This window comes from Harpia harpyja, chromosome 5 (assembly GCF_026419915.1).
Source record: "Harpia harpyja isolate bHarHar1 chromosome 5, bHarHar1 primary haplotype, whole genome shotgun sequence".
NCBI lineage: Eukaryota > Metazoa > Chordata > Aves > Accipitriformes > Accipitridae > Harpia > Harpia harpyja.
Window position 1 is genome coordinate 44,713,063 of NC_068944.1, and position 18,515 is coordinate 44,731,577.

The following is an 18,515-nucleotide window of genomic DNA, read 5'->3' on the forward strand; positions in this document are numbered from 1 at the left end:
TATTTGTGGCAAGAGCACTGAAGCAACTGATGCAGCCTGCAAACCTTTGCTCCAGTGGAAATGTGAAGTTCTTAATAAATGGGAGTTAGAAAGACAGAATCTGGTCCTAAGTAAATATTGTTGCCTCACCTATTTGTTTTCCAACCCAAAGGAACATAGATTTCAAAGTTGTGTTATTAGGACGTAATCTGTAAGTCAAATCCTTTGAGGCACTTTCTGTACCAGCTGCTGTCCTCTCCGTTCCAAACAACAGATATTACAAATAAAAAATATTTATTTTGTTTGGGGCTTTCCCACAGACTATTTTTAAATAATGACTTTTGAAGAACTGTGCTGGCTGTGTTTCAACTGCTCATAAGTTAAAGCCATGAGGATTCTTGTTTTAAGCTCCTTACTTCTCAGCGAGGAAGTAAGAATGCCTGGGCAAATTTTGTGCTTAGCTGCCCAAGAGAAGAAGAGAATGTGAATCCCACTGCCACCTCCTTACACTACATTGCAGCATCTAATAGTCCATGGATCATGTAAGCACAGTCATTACAATATTATACTCTCAGTTCATGTCTAGTTACAGGACAAAATGGTACAGTATCTGCATGTTTGATTCTAACTCCTGAAGACAAGCAGAAGGCAAGTAGGCTATTTTCAGTAGTTTCACAGGCAGCGGGGACCATCCCTTATCACACAAGAAGCAGCTGGCAGACATGGTGATAAAGCATTTGGTACCGGGCTGATTCATGTTTTTCCACTCCTCCTTCCCTCCACTGTGGAAGGCAGGAGCTACGGCTCTCGTGTGTGTTGCAGACTCACTGTCCTTTCCCAGCACAGTTTGGGAAACTGTAGCTAGCCCAGGCTGCACAGTGAGCCTCCAGTAAGGCAATGTGTCACATATGATATCTTAACACATAACAGACTGTAGGCTTATTTCTGAGCTGAAACCTAAGAATACCTGGAAGTGACCCTACATCTCAGAAGTGTGAGGACATGAGGTTTGCAGTAAGCCTGGAATTTGGGAAAGTGTACAAGATGTTTTGTCACAAAAAGAGATGTCAGATACCTTTGCCTCAAAGGTATTCCCAGAGCTCATCTCACATTACTGGAAGGAGCAACTCACAACTGTTTTTCCCATGGGTCAGTTCTGCAGAGCATTTGCACATGTGCTTATGAGACCTAGTATTTAAAAGGCTTCTGACTCCACACTCTGTAGAATTTGACAGCTGGAACAAGGATTCTTTTGTCTAAAATGTTAATGAAGTCTTGGCTGCTGTTGGTATATTTTTGATAACAAAAGATTTGAACATGAATTTGGAAGGAAATAGAGATAATAGGAACATAATCAGTGATTGATGGCATGCGATGTAAGACCATGTAATAGAAAACATCTTAAAGGTCCCACAGGATAGTAAATACAATGATAAGGATAGTAATCCAAAATGTTAATAGTTTTGGGGTTTTTTTAAACTTATGGAGCAGGAGATGGAAACACAGTCACATTCTGCACAACTTCAAGAATTTTGGAGAAGAGTAATTGCTAGATTTAATTTAATATTGAAGTTGGCCTTTCGAATGGACTCCACAGTTTTTACACAGGAGATAATACAAGTCTGTCAAAAGCTACAGGGCACAAGAAAATATTTTGTTAAGAGAAATTTAGTGTCTACAAGATTAATACTTCAGAAATAAAAAACATCTGCATCTCTGACTTTTGCTGAGTTGTAAATTGATTTGACAGACCTGGCTAATTTGCTTGTGATGTATCTTTATTCAACTTTTAGATCTGGAAGTTACATCTATATTTTCAGAGTTGTGATTTCATCCTAGCGATTTATGTGTATTATTTTATATTTACTTAAGGTACAATGTACATTCAACAAAATAATATCCTTAAACAGCACTGTATCATGTAATCTTTGGTAAGTAAGAAATATACTGTTGGAACTTGATGTACACGAATGGTTTGGATTTCCTTCTGTAACTGCAGTAACTGTTTTATTGTTGGTTAACATTATGGATGATATCCCCATGGCATCGCATTTGATAGCAATACTCTCACTGTCTTAAAAGGATCTTTAGTTTCAGTCCACCTCTTTAATGGGTCACCAATTCCAGGTATCCTTTACCCATGTGGTATTGTTATTTGTTTCATTTCTTTGTAACTATATTAGTTCCTAGTAGCACCGACACTGACTGAAACTCATTTTATTAGAGGTTGTGCAAATCAAGAGCAAAACCCTGGTGTCTACTCAAAGCATCTTAAATAACTTAGATAACAATCTAAGAACTCGGTCTTGATTTGGAAATGATGGAATATCCCACCATGCTTCAGATGAAGACAGAAAATCAAGGCGGAAAATCCAATGTAGGTCAAACTTCATTCTTCTGGCCAAGAACCTTCCTGTTAGTTTTTCCTGTTGGACCAGAAAAATAATCTGTTGGACATGGGTATTGTCTGGGTTCTGTCATTGCCATCTTTTTTGCTGCTTGAATTTTTTCTGGTCTGGAACCCAGTTTCTGTTGTCTTGTACAGTGGAAAAAGAGAGGAAAAGGGCCTCAGACTCTGGATTTCAAACAAACTGTACTGGTGAAGCTTGTTTTTTAAAGCTGAAAATATGCTGGTACACAGTGCTTCTGAGGCCTATTTGCATACCATATACACAGGAGAAGGTAAGCTTGAGTAGCCTGTAAATTAGCATATTACCCTTGTATTTACAAGCCATTAACCAACACAGTTGTCTAGCTGTCCAGCATATTTTTGGGTGTTTGACTTATCTCATGTTTTTATTAGTTTCTTTACTTTTGGAAGAAATAGGCTTTTGGTTTGCTTAAAAGCCAAGGTTTAGCTGAGCATTACATCAGATGATAGTTTCCAAACCCTTGGGAAATGGCCAATGCATATGGACATATTAAACAGCACAGCCAAAGGATGAGAGATATAATGTCTACTGTGAAAGTCAGTTCAAATGTTAGTAATTTCATTTCACATTTTATTTTTCTCATTAAACAAAACTGTTATACATGTCACAGGTCTGAAGTATAGGGATTTGAGGTAGGGCTGTCTGGATCTGATACTTCCTTCTGACACATGGGTTTGGTTTGCAATATTCTCTGTTGTCTTTACTTCTACCACTGAAAGTTGATGTATGCCATAACCAGTCATTTTAATATCTGCTGTGTGATTCAGAGAGGTGGTAGTATCTCCATTTTACAGCTGGGGCATTGAGACATAAAACTGAATCGATCAATGACAATTATTTAAGCCACAAAGTCAAAGAAATGCACATAGAAATTATTTCTGTATACAAATTCTGGAGGTCTGCCTGATGGGAAAGATGGGTTTAATTTTGAAGTGGGAGGAAAGGGAACAAATTAACTAAAGGTCTTCTGGGGCATGTTTGTGGTGGTGTTGTCTTGACTTTAGGGTGTGGTACAACATTTCTGGCTCCCTCTCTGATTTTTAACAAGCAGGCTGACTGCCCATAGCATACAGTGATATCAAAATGTGCATCATACTTCAAGGATGTGCATCATAATAATACCTTGGCAGGCCTATTTCTATATTGTGAAGACAACGTACATGATTTATTTTGCAAATGAATTCAGAAGCTCCAATGATACCCAGCTGTGGTATATCCTTTCCTGATGCTGACATCTGTAATATACTACAACTGTGATATTGCCTTTAGTCCAGAAAATAGGCGGGGTAACTTTTTCTAGCAGTTATTCACTGTAGATTAAAGTGAGTACTGATCCATAGCATGATGCAGTTTAGCCAGAGGCCATAGTGGAACTATAAACTAATTGAATAAACCATTCATTCCAATTTGTCACACACTTGTTTGCATTATAAATCACAATCTTATCTTTCCAGCCAATCTCATAGTGAATGAAAAAAGTAGTAACAAAAGCAAAGAGTCAGAACCTGTGTTAAGCAACCATTGTCCAGGCAGCTAATGTAAGAGTTGAATTATAATGCAGGACCTACTCTAATAGCCTTTCCTCTATCTTATCCTACTGTTTGGTATGCATTTATGGGGGCTACATTGCTATTATGAAGGAAACAGAGATGATGTAGGTACCTCTTGAACAATGTTGGAGAAAGTTGAGAGATATTAATTTTCTGAAGAGGGGGATCAAGACTAAGACACTTTGGGAGGCATTGTCCTATTTAGTCACTAAAAGTACCAGCTGAAGCTAAGGGACAGCTTGTTTAGTTATAAAGAGGAATAACTTTCTGCAGAAATGCCTCTAACTGTTGTATCTTCCTGTTCATTCTGAATTTGGCTGTCGGAAACCAGTCAAAGATTTAAGTGGTAACTGTAATTGAAAACACACTGATGATACTTTTGTTTTTTTATTTATTAATACTTCAGTACTCCTTAGAGGTTTCAATAAGAGCTAACACAGGGAAAGAGCCATTGGGCCAGAGACTCTACCCAAGAATGTAGACAGACCCTGCTTAAAGGATTATAAGGGTACTCAGAGGATTAACAGAAGTGGATTTCAGTGTTATACAGAAGAATAGGCACAGCATAAAGGGTGACAGTAAAGATAAGTTTGCTAGTGTAAAAGATAGTAGTCTTGGAGGGTATTCACAAAGATTTACTTTTGTCAGGTGAGACTTTTTACCCTTTCTCTGTAGTCTGTGACAAGAAAGGAGCTATGTTAGTCTCACTCTAAGTCACCCTTTACAGGAATGTTCTTCTCTTTATCAGCTACAGAGGGAGCCTACTTGGACTTGGATATCACCAATACTGAATGTTAATTTGCTACAGTGTGCTATGCATTGTTTTTTACATATGCTGAATTCTAGCACATTTTTTTCCCCCTAGTTTTTCAAAATGCCAGATGACCTTACAGAGAGGAAAAGCCTGTTTTCGGTCCCTGACGCACATGAATATTTCATTCAGAATTGGTTGTCATTGCTGATTTCCCATTGCAGTTTGTCACTAAGTTTCACTGGTAGCCTAAATAATTTTTTACTCCCTTTCTCTTTTCAATAAATGAGTTATATTTGGCCATAGATAATTCTGAAGTTTCAACTGTCTGCATTACTGCCTGAAACAGTAATAATATAAACTCAATATACTCTGAATTGCTCAACTCTTTGGGCTAAGATTTATGTAGAGGACTTGATATGCATGATTGTATTACCATTTTTGTGGTTTACATAAATCTTTTATACTTTTACATTCATAACTGTTACTGATCTGTTTGTATAAACATGTTTCTTATTAGTTACTCTTAAAATATTTTGTTGAAACAATGCAAAGGAAAATGACAATCCTCAACAGAGGGAAAGAATAGCATGATTCAGGGATAAACAACTTAGCCATTTTCAAATTCTTTTTCATTCCTGCACAGAGGATTGCATTACAGAACTCATCAGGACACATGTAGTCACCTTCATTAGAGGTCAGGAAAAGAGCTCACTGTTTGTAATTCTTGTATGCTACTGTCCCTTCAGTCCTTCAGCTATGAAGAACCATGTGTATCAATATGGATCTCAAATAAGCCTCTGCAATAAGGAGGGACTGTATGCACGTGTAATACTTTCCAGTAAACATTTTACTACATTACAGCTAACAGTGCTGAAATATATTAACAGCATCCAATCTGTCAGATAATCATGAACTTATGTAAAAAAAATAACCAAGCTTTCGCTCTATAGAAGACTTCTGCTTGTTCATGCTGTTCTTATTTTAGGTAACTATGGCTTCTGTAAAGATGCACATCTGTTTATTTTTGCCAGGAAATGTATGAATGCTATATATTGGCTCATCCTCACCATGTGAACTCATATTCTGCATTTTCCCAAGGTTTTCTCTTGACTGATCCCTAAGAACAGTTAAAGCATGAATCTTCTGTGATCAACAGTAGGCAGATGGTATGAAGCAAGTCTGTTTGAAAAGTAAGAAAATTGAGATACATAGATTAATTAGGTTACACAGGAAGCCTGTGGCAAGACTAACATCATGTGCTTTTAGCTCATTATTGGACAACCCTATATGAATGAGTCAGGTGAATGAAAGAAAATTGTATCTGGGGAGCTGCAGCTGCAATATGATAGCAGGAACTATGCAGCGATGAGCCTGGTACCATATTATGTGAGTAGAGGCACTCGTGCGCCACTTGGTCCTACAAATTGGGGAGAGACGGCTACAGCTCTGGTTAGTGTAGATTGTAACCCAAGTGCTAGCAAGTACACTTCTTTGAATGCATATAAACTAATTATAAAACTCGTGGAGACAGAGTTTGAAACTAGTAGAGGGAGAACATTACAGAGCTTTTCAGATACCAGTGTCAGAGAGTAATTAACAGGGACCACTGCGCCATGATGTCACTGTGACCTACTGTATATTTTGGGAGCAGAACTGAAATCCTACCAAACCCAAGATACATCAGGTAATGTTGGAAGGGTGAATCTGAGATATTACAATGTAAAATGTCAAATTTACAAACTATTAATTCCATGCTTTTCTTTCACCTCATTCTTTATCCTCCTCCATTGACACCCATCTCTAATACATTTGATGTAACAGTGTACACTTCTGGAACATCTCAAGTTGTCAAAGAGATGCAGGAAACACTCATAACTACAGTAATGGCAACAGCTATAGTAGCAGCACTTGTGCCAGGAACAGCAGCCCCGCGGACACATGCCAGATATACACAGCTGCAGATGAGCCACTGCTGATCCATGCAGTATGCTGGTTCATTTACTTAGTATGTGTTGGGAAGTAGTTCAACAGATGCAAAAAATTCACAGCTTAGTTAAGTGTTCTCTCCCCTTCTCATTTTCAGCCTTTTCCTGTCTCATGCAGTATATGTTTTCATTAGCCTATGTCCATATGTAAATACTATGCCACTGAGCTTCCGCAAAATCACAGTCGACTCATGCTCAGCCAATTTTATCTGACTAATATATGTTCGTAACAGTTTGTGCTATATTTTTAAAACACACAAAGAAAAGATGCTAAGAGAACACTACAGTTGCAAAAGTCAGGATGAAAAAAAGCTGGGAAATATAAGAAATAAGGCTCTGCCTATGTGACTAAATGTATATAAAAAGGGGGCTGAATCATTACTTTACATGTTCATTTGTCTCTAATTCCTGCACTTTTTCTATGCCTGTTGGCAACCAACTTTTCACAGCCCCAGCATGATGATCAGCCTGATTCCTCCTCTTATGTTAACTACCTGGCCATAGGGAGAACATTTAAACTCATGAGAAAATCTCACTATTTTCAGTTCCTCTATCCATCACCAGAGGGTCTCCCTTTCCAAGAAAAGGAAAGATCATGAAAGCTCTGGGATTTGGAGTATGCAGAGTACACTGAGATCTTTAGAGAGTTTAGCTGCCAAACTCTGACGGAAGGTGGCTAACTGAAGGTGGGCTAATTGCTATGGTTAAAGGCTCATAACACTGAAACCTCACATAAAACTTCAGCAATAAAGTGAAAAATTATATTGATCTGTAATTCATATGAACCTGGAAGTGTGTTTCAGATGGGTCAACCTTTGCTGCTAGATAACTTTTTAAGCATCATGATGACTGCTGACTAAAATGATGAATCAAAAAGATAAACCTTTTAGAATTAGGTCATGTTTCTTATTTTTAAATGGATTTGAATGGAGGTGAAAGATCTAAGAAAGGATTTGTTGTCACACACTCTCCAGAATGGATTCCCTTAAGACTAACAGTGTTAGGGTTGATTTAACTCATGCAACCAAGCACCCATCCCCATGTTCACAGTGTGTGGTACTGTGTATTTTTTATGTGAAGCTCAAACTGGAGTGAATGTTATGAGCCCACCGAGGCAGCTAATTCTCAAAATACAAGATTTATGAAGTTTTACTGCTATGGCTTTAGGAGGTTGTAATGCATAGATAAGAAGATGTGCTATTAAAAACAAAAATGTAATGCTAATGAAGAAACCTTGAGAAGAAAAAGGGAAGAAAAGATTTATTGTCCATGCTACTGTAAGATCTCCTACCAACCTGTCATTGGGAGTGATTCTGCAGCAGGGCTGTCAAACACAAAAGCAGATATTCTGACTTCAGTAGGTGCATATATAGGACTACAAAGCCTTTTATTCTCCTGGGATGAGGAGGGGAAGAAAAGGAAAGAGCTAATAGAAGGAGCAGACAAGCATTTCTAGAAGTTTCCAGGGCATGCCAGCTGTGATGGAGGCTGAAGTACAGTGCACCAGTTGGGAAAGGTCTTAGATGTTTGTGATGCAGCTAAGGAAGATCTTGGTTACCAAGTATAATCTTGATTTTCACAGCTTTATCTTTGTTCTTTCTTCAGTACCTCTTGTCATTTACCAAGTACTATAATCTTTACATATAAAAAGATATAATAAATATTTTTTTTTCTAATGGTTACACTGGCTTTGAGCAACTTGAGTGTTACTCCACTCTTTATGAAATTCTAAACATACGGTCACCCCTCTTGTTCTGAGTGCTCCTGCACACCCCCCACAAGTTAGGGGTCTTCATGGGTCTGAAGACCATGCTTCCACTAAACTTCAAGAGCCCATAGTGAAGTACTACTATATATTGTGAAGAAAGTGGCAGCAAGTACTGGCCCACATCCTTTTTTTGAAAGCATCAGGAATGCAGAGAGAAATCTTGAGATGTGTTAGTCACACAAAAGCTAGAGTTTTTGCCAGTGCAAGGGATTTTCAAGTGGTTGGTTTTTTGTTGTTTTGTTTGTTTGTTTGTTTTCAAGTTTGGCACTTTTTTCTATGAAAAGAGTATTTTAGTTATTTTTGCTTTGATTTTGAAATCATGTGGAAGCAAGATCTTTGAAGTGTGATTTTTAAAAAAGGAGTTTACTTGAGTGTTTAAAGAAATTGTGTTTCTACTCTATAACTTTCTGTTTTCTTGTCTCATAATTTAGAAAAATCCATACATTGGTCCCTCAGACATTCTCCCAGGACAAAATTCTAAAGCATGTACTTCATAGTTTGTGCTCCCATTGATTCAGATATGTCAAACATTTCTGCACACCTTTTAGCATGCTTTTTGTCTTTCCTTTTAGTGGCAATTACATTAATGTTGGTAATATTTAAATAACAGAAAATATGGTTAAAGCACTTCTCAGACACAGGACAAAGTATGTAACTGAATTCTGAGGTGCATCCAGGCTGGCTAAAATTTTAACTGAATTTGAATCAAGTTAGAAGAGCTTAGGTAGAATGACATCTTTAATTAGCATCCTGTTTCTGCCTAAGAAATCAAACTCACATTTTGTCTGATGTTCAGGGTGTTGTGTTTCCACAACTTTGTGTAAGCTCTGTCTTTTTTAGGAATTGTCCATTTCTAGAGAAGTCTGCCTTCCGATAAAAAAACCAACCCTATATGTTTTTTAAAATTTAGTAGCACTAGTGATATTTTCTTTGGAGTATATGATACAGATTCACAGCTGTCTCATTCTTTTTAGTTGTTTAGTTGCTTTTCCTGTCACAGTAACATCTCTTTTTTGGCCCTAGTTCTATTCAGATCTCCTTTTCACACTGCCTCCATCCAAGCTGTGAAATCAGTTACAAACTACCCTTTTCTAAGGTTTTTGTGTGCATGCCTCTTAAACTTTGGATGCACTCAGTTCACTACTTCCGAACTATGATAACTGCCCTACCTTGTACTTGCACTTTGGAACCCATATTAGGTTATAGAGTTACATTTTCTTTGGAGCTAGTGTAGCTGGAATGCTTTTGGGCTGATTAAAGATTTATGAATTCCCCATACAAACTTTCATAGGAAATAAAAATTTTAGGGGTCATGTAAATGTGGTCAAATGTTGTCTACACATACTGGAAAATACTGACGTTGAATACTTCTTTTTTTAATATATATTTTTGGAAACAATAAGGAGCACAAAGGCAAGAAATAGAGAGTAATACTTGGAGATATTTGATTAAGCTCTAATAAAAACAGGCTTAAAATGGATATTCCTCTGGAAAGCTTTGCCCAATATGGTTTCTGCTTGGATAATGACTTAGCTATATTGGTGCTATGAGGAAAAAAGATGAAACAAAACTATGGTCTTTGACTAGAAAGAACCTTAACTCTCCTAAGCGTTGGAAGTTTCTCTAAATTAGTATCACAATCATGCCCATAACTAGTTTTAATTTAGATTTTATAAATTGAAACCCTTTCATAAAAACTTATTTGAACTGTAGAGATTCAAAGAAGGAACAAGCCTATCTTAGAGCTTAGTTTGAATAACTGATGTTATCATCTCAGACTTCAATACTGGTCATTTGAACTTCACCCACTTACAGTCTAACTCTGCTGAAATAAATAATGTCACTGTAGTGATGAATCTGGGTATACATATTCTTAATATTTAATTGCATATGAAATCCATGCACCATAAGGTCTGAAATCCACATCATCAGCTGATGTAATTAATATTAAGTGGTGTGTGTTTGTATTTCAAAAACACCAAAAGTACTGTAAGTGTGAAATGTATGTGTCTTCACTTTTAAGGGAGAAAGTGGCACAGGACCAGTAATTACTATAAGAAAGGGAGAAGGGAAGGGTAGTGGAGCTTAAAATTTGATAACTCTGCTTACTGAGGAATGTCAACCTTTAAGGGAAATTACTTTTAATTATTTCTTACACTCTTCCTCAAATGATCTTTTTTACCTATGAAGTCAGCATGATCAGGGCATCAGATTTGGGCAGGCACTTTCATTGCATTTAAACTTACCTTGCTGCCAAAACCAGGACACTTGTCTTTCCGTCTGGCCCAGTGTGTTCCAGCCTTTCTCCCTTTGTTGATTATCTGCATCACCTTTCACTGAGGAGGTGACCATTTATGAAAACTTATTTTTCATAATGTTCTAGAAAATACAAGGATAGTTTAATATTTACCATGATAAATTTACTTTGTATGAAATTTCAGATGACTGTTAATTAAATTAAAATTATTCTTCAAGGTTGTAAGAAAACTGAGAATAAAAGGCACATTATGTGACTGTCAGATATGCTGGTTACACTTAAGGTTGGCTATGGTTCTGTAAATTTCCCCAGGGGTTCTGGAGCTCCAAATAGAAAGGGATGTTTGTGAGCACTTTTGGCTGGCTGTTCTCTTTCATACGCAGACCTTCCTTTAGAGCTTTATACCTGCTTCACTTGCGGACTGGATGTTGCAATGCATGTGGAGATGCATATACTTTATACTATCTGAAAAAAAGTAAATTATGCAGAATTACCAATTTAGGAAGGAGATCCTCTTTGTACCTGTGTTCTGGACTCTAGCTTCTATCAGGATGAAACTGATGTATTGATTTTGACACACAAACTGTTCCAGTACTAAACTGCCTGAATCATAAACATACAGATGATCTGAAGCATAACAAGAATGTATTTAGGAAGTGGAGAATAAATGAAATTATGAAGGAAGACATTACTAGTACAGCACTAGGACAAAGAGGGGAAGTACTATATGCCAAGAGACATTCAGAGGAACAAGAAATTGAGAGACATTGGGAGAAAGACATACAAACACATTCAGAGACATTCGAAGAGATTCAGAGAATGAGAAGAATGCTTGAGCACATCCTACTTACTAAGTATTCTTCGTATTCTGTCTTGAACACAGAATATATGTCAGCATAGCCTGCTTATTATCATCCTGTGGTTCTGAAAGAACTCTCAGAAAGAAAGTGATATACACTTACTCAGGAAAAATGTGCAAATTACATACTGCATTGAGGACCTGGCAGGACAATAGGCCTCCAGGAAGCAGTCTGAGGGACTGAGTGGATCATATGCTAATCAAATGTCTATAATAACATGCAGATGCAAAAAAATACTGACATTACAAAAAAGATGAGAACCTGAAAGGTACCTAAAGTGACCCCTAAGATATACTTTGCAGTGGAAAGCCTTGGCTCAGATCATGTGTCAAGTTTGGGGTACCACAACCTAGGAAAGACTCAGTTCAGTTGGAGGCAGTCTGGTAGAGTGCAAGAGCCAAAACAGGACTCAGGAAGGTATGACGTGAGGCAGAAATTAAAAACCAAGGCTTGTAAACCTAGGGAAGAAAAAGCTGAAAGGGGACAACATTATTGTCTTGCAACATTTGCAAAGAAGGAAAACTACTGTTTTTCAGATTTGCAGTGGATAGGTTATAAGTTAAATTGCAGAAAAACAGCCTAGACATTTAAAAACACTTTCTAACATTGAGGTTAGCCAATCCCTGGAACAGATTCCCTAGGGAGATTGTGAAATACATAATCGGAGGCCTTTAAAAGAACAAAAAACTACCACTGACAGGCAGAAGCAGCTGAAATGTTCTCCAGCTTTAATGTTGCTGTGATACTATGGTTTACATCCTTTCTGTCTCACAGATCCCATGTAGCCTATGAAATTTTCTACCATGGAAGATGAAAAGACCAGACAATTACATGTTGATTATTTAAATGGGAGATATGAAGATACTTTTATTCTAAAACTGCTTCCCTTTTGACATAAAACATCTTAATTCTAATAACTATGAGTCCTCTTTACATATGCCTTGCCTTCTCCCTGATATTTTCATAAATATTAAGCTGACCATAATTTGTATCTTGTCTCATATTGTCAGTTTGGGTGATTTGTAATACAGGTATAACCCATTGTGTGTGTGTCTAGAGCTCTGTTTGAACTTGTATAAATATACCCAAATAACTACAAGTAATAAATCCAAAATGCTCCATCCAGTTGCATTCTATATCCATCATTAGTGGGTACATTGGAAAAACAGACAGTGAAATTCTGAATTTTTTTAAATTTTAAATTTCTTACTATTTCTAAATTTCTACTGATATCACTAGGTATGCACCATGTAAAGATGTGATACAGTATTTGAAACATATTTTTGGCAAATATTTGATGTACAGACTAAAAAGATTCAGGGACAAACAATTCAAATAAGCCAAAGCCATTCCAAAACTATCACTATACAAAAATTATGAGCAAGGTATAAGTAGTTGAGGGTTTTTTGGTTCAAACGGTCAAATCTATTTTCAATCCACTCTCACCATAATATACTTCACTTATTTTGGCTCTATGTCATATGAAACAATAAAAGTGGTGATGTGTTGAAGCAGAAACTATAAGGTGAGAAAGTAAAATCTGTTTTCTAAATTTATGTGGCCTTTTGGGCTTGGATTTATGTTATAATTGGCTATCCAAATACTATAATCAAAACCTTATTTCTGATTTCAAAGAAAGCCAATAGGTTGGGTTGGAAATAATGAAAGTACACTCCAAGAAGTTGTATGAGATCAAATGTTAAGTAAGAAGTTTAACTGTGAACAAGTTTTTTTATTTTTTATATAGGAATATGAGAAAATGTTAAAGACACAAACATTTTTAACCCAAGTTAAAAATATTTTATACCAAAGAACCCCTTTTAAAAAAAGGATCTTCAAAACAATTGAAAATGGTGTATTATTATTTCAAGCAGTTCACACTAATGGAAGCATTGGATGAAACACAAAGAACATTTTTAGACATTGTCACTGGTTTCATAGGCCTTTCCCTTTGAGAGAATTATCCTGTCACTCTCGTAACTGTAGAGGTCTGATTCTCATAGTCAATCTCTACTACTGTTTTAATTGTACTTGAAAACTCCTTACATGATGGTAACTTCAATGACATCAAACATCTGAAATCCAGGTATTGAAGACACGCACACACGAGTGTAATAAACGTCTGCTGTCTTTGCAGGGTAACTCGATTTGCTTTTAGCACAGACAGCAATTCTCTGAAGATAGCGTACATCACCTAGAAGAGAACGTTATGATAGCTACAGCCCCCAAATTAACACCATCTTTGGGGCAGAGAAAAACTTAAACTAAGGCACACCTTCCCATTTTTTTACAGCACTAACTCCATGTATTCTGAGACTTCTCAGAAATAACCTTTCATTTGCCATTTACAGCTTTCCTCTGTGTTAAAAACTCTTCACTTGTACAGCTCTCAAAAATGGCTACCTAAATATGTCAGAGTACAAAGGAGGGTTTTGCCTTTTTTATGTATGTACATACATAATACATACAAAATGTATGTATGTACATATGTACACAAAAACTTAGAGCTGTTCTTTCAATTTATATAAGCATAACACCACCCCTGTATAAAGTGTTTAAGCAGAGCACTTAAGTTTGCTCCTATACCTCATTTATTCATGACCTGTAAAACTGATTTCCTGGGCAAGCATATACAAAGACCAGCTCTGAAGAGAGAGACGCTGCCTCAAAATAACACCACCCTCTCCCAGATTCCCTATTTAGGTCTTACTGCATCCACATCCATTGCCAGTATGGATCAGACAAGACAGCAGTGAAAAGGAAGACTGTCTTAGCTGGTCAGCAGAGAATGTCACCGCTGCCCCAAAGATAAGGAAAAACAGAAGAGTTACAAGGCTGAAGTTCACGCTGAAAAAGAGCAACTGATGGAAAGTTAAATGGCAAAAACCAGCTAGTCTCATCCTTTTATAAGTTTATAGTTTTTTATTACATTTGGGATTTCTCAAGATCCAGGGAATTACATCAATTTTTGATTTTCAGACCATATAATAGTTTATGCACAACATGCCTACTCATAAAGCGCACGTAAAGAGAGTATATGGCATGGTGTTGCCTGGTTCCACTGTCTCTTTCCTAATGGTGGAGAATATGCCTTTGATCTTGAACCACTCACTGGCAGTTGCTTCTCTTTGCATCTTCTCTTTTTTCTTGCCTGAAGCCCTGCAGGAACTACTGCTGTAGCTGGTTTCAGATATGAATTGGGACTTTCTCAAAAGACACACTGGACTACAAGCCAGCTACAGCTTTTGACCTTGTTTTCTTCAAAAAGGCAGCTATTGTATATATGACTTTGAAGTAGCTGGAGTATTTTCATACTGGTCCATGTACAAAGCTTAGTAACTTCAGATCTATTTGATTTTGCACATTCTGTACATTAATAACCATTCCTATAGTTTTTGATGATAAGGATCTGTTAAATCATCTACACCTGTAGAAAGGTGTAAATCACTCTGATTTGACAGCATTTTCTACTCACTTTGCCTCAGCATAAAATATGTCAACAGTTTGAAGCAACGGAGAGCTTTAACAGTGTTGTGAGTAGCACAGCTTACATCAATTCACCCACTGTTCAGAGTCTTGGCATCATTAAATGAAAAGGTAGTGTCAGCACAAGGCTAATTTTAAAAAAAAAAAACAAACCCTCTGTAACTTTTCTGAAGAGAGTTTCCATAAAGAGCGTATTTTGGGAGAACAAGAATTTTTATTACAGAACCATTTGTAAGGAACTGGAAGAATTTTCTGTCACATTTACATAAAACCCAAAATTGGTTAAGGGAGAGACTGCAAAAGCAATCACTTTTCAACCTTAGCATGCCACTAAGGTAGTCAGCTATTCCTCCAAAGACTTGCTCACTACAATAGCTTTCTGAACATTTTTAGCACTCTTTGCAAGAAAGGTTTTTTAAAAACTGATTTCTCTGGGTTTTCAAATATTTGTTACTGAATAACCAACTCACAATGAATATGAGTTTTTATATGGTGGTCATGCAACTATTTTTTATTATTATAGAGGTTGAATTTTCAGTAAGAAGTTTGAAGCATAAATATTTTTTGGATACAATTTATCTCATGCCTCCATGCACATAGGCTTTTCAGTGAATAGAAAATCTGAGACTGATTTAAATAAGAATAGGCATCATACCCCAATGCTATCTGTTCTACAACGTTCTGCAGCAACATCAAAATGCAAGCCAGTTCTACACCATATAGAAGGTGTACGGGGGTTTCTCAAGTGGCAATAAGCTGGTTGACTTCCAGAAAATCCCTTTGCCAAGCTTCGTGATGCAGCACAATTTTACCCTTGCTCCAGAGGTAAATTTAACAGTTAAGTAATTTTTGCTGGCTTAGCTGCACTATGTGTATAAATGAAGTGCCACCAGGAATCTGGTACTTCTGGGCCAATGGTCAATGAAATATCCTGGTAAGGCAAAAAGGAAGAGGAAGTTTACTACTATTTTCAGAACTTTGAGAAATCATGTTAATGTCAGTGGAACTGCAACAGCCAAATGATGGTAATCACAAATTAAAATCCAAACTAGAAGTTAAGAGGTTCTTACTTAGGAAAAGAAATTTAACAACTTCAGTTAATGGCAGGCTGTTTACTAAGAAGGAACATCTGCCAGCCTTTTCAGCAGTCACATATGTTTAAATATAAAATTTGAAATGCTGTCTTTGTCTTTGTCCAGTGTCTCTATAAAATCTGAAAGCGGCTTGAAAAATTTTTGAAACCAACTTGAAAGCAATGACAACATTGCTCACATCAGACTGTTGCCATTTCCCTAAAACAGCAGAATACACAAATGGTAGCTTGTACCCTGTATGAAACATGAGTCTATATTTTTAGTAGAGTTCTGGCAGAAGCTAATATTATGTAAGTCTTAAACCAAAGCTTGCTTGCCTACCAGAACTGAAGTTCACAAATTTAATTGTTTAAATTTTAGCTGAGAAAATGAAGCTGGCTTGACATAGAGGACTGGTACACTATAATATATTTTTTAGGATTTGAGCTTTCATTTGACATGTACCATATTTTGTGTGTTTCTCAGCCACAAGATATGATGAAAACTGTCCAAAATATACAGTACTCATTAGCAAAATCTAAATTTGTGCTTTGCTCCTATGTAACTGTTGGCTGAAAGTAGAGAGGTAATCTATCTTCCTATTTAGTGTAAAGTCCCTTGTAATCTGCTGATTGACTGGCGTAAATCATTACTAACTTTGGGGGCTTATATTATCCTATTTATTTATATAGAGTCAAGAGGCTTGTAATTTGTTTTGGTTTTAACTTACAACATATCATATAAAGTTAATGTCTACTGTAGTTTCCAGATTCTAGAGTTGTTTAATCAGGAAACAATTTATTAATCTTTCAGTAAATCTCCAAGTAGAAAGCATATGGTGAATTTGGCCAGAATTCTTTCAGAAAGAGATTTCTTTCTTCTTTACTTACCTTCTCCTTCTCCTTCTCCTTCTCCTTCTCCTTCTCCTTCTCCTTCTTCTCCTTCTCCTTCTCCTTCTCCTTCTCCTCCTTCTCCTTCTCCTTCTCCTTCTCCTTCTCCTTCTCTTTCTTTCTCCTTCTCCTTCTCCTTCTCCTTCTCCTTCTCCTTCTCCTTCTCCTTCCTTCCTTCCTTCTTCCCTCCCTCCCTCCTCTCCTTCTTTCCTTCCTTCCTTCCTTCCCTCCTCCCTCCCTCCCTCCTTTTTTCCTCCTCCCTTCCATCCTTCCCCCTTTGCTTTTTCCCTCCTTCCTCCCCTTCCCCTCTTCTTTCCTCCCTCCCTCCTTCCTGTCTTTGACAGGAGGAATCATTAGAATAAAACAGATATCCTCTAAAACATTAATATGATCTTCATGTTATTTAGAGAACCATTAATGAGTTCCCTCATTAAGAAAAACAAACAAGCACTTTTTGTCCTCATATTAACTTTTACAACACTTCTGTGGTCCCTGATCTGGAGAGGTGGAGTGGTCTATAGTGGCACAGGCTACCCTAAGGATTACACTGGTCCTGATTGCAGTGGCTTGTGTATTTCTGGCTGACCAAGGTCTCGCTGGAACACGTAATGCTGGCTTGCTGTTTTGCCCTCAGATACTAAACTTCCCAAAAGCACAGCCATAGTATATGCAGTATTTCTGTGACACTCACTTTCTTCTTACAGATTTCATCAAAAAAAAGTAAAAGATTACAATGAGTGGAAAGAAGGGTTAACGTTAAGAAAAATTAAGTGATGAAAAGGATAGGAATACAGGGATGTCACAATACACTGTATTGTAGGAAATACACTCTGACCATTATAACTGTGGCTTTTAGGATTGCTATTCACGAAAGGGGGATGAATAGCTGATGCAGTTTGTAGAGATGGTTAAAAAATTGGAGTTTATACTTTCTACTCTTGAGCCTAAACACAGACCACATGATGTTCTGAGTTTTAGTAAGAGGTTAAAAAAAAATCTATAGATAGACTGTTTGGTATTTGAAGAAAGTAAAAAAACAAAACAAAAACCCCTCTCTCAGAACTACACCATTCCTGCCAAGCATTCACCTAGACCAGGGTCTTTACAAAGCAGTGCCAAAGGCCTGTATGTCTTTCATCAGGCATGTCCTCATATAATCTAATATGCCATTAAAATCCCAAATTTATTTCTACTAAAACAGCATACTCCAGATTCATTGCAAAACAGTCCCCACTGTAAAATACTGACTCCTTTGTTCTCTATCCTTAAGCTATTACTTATTTTTAAAGGTAGAGCTGTCAGAAACCACATATCTTTTCTTTACAGTTGTTTGGACATATGGTAACAGTCCCATGGAATCTTTTTTTCTTTTTATTTTTTAGTACTTTAGAAAAAATGCTTTTCTGACTTTGTTGCCATCTTTAGGTTGTCCATTTTTAGCCCTAAGCATTTTCCTACAGGGTGAAGTAGGTTCAACACTT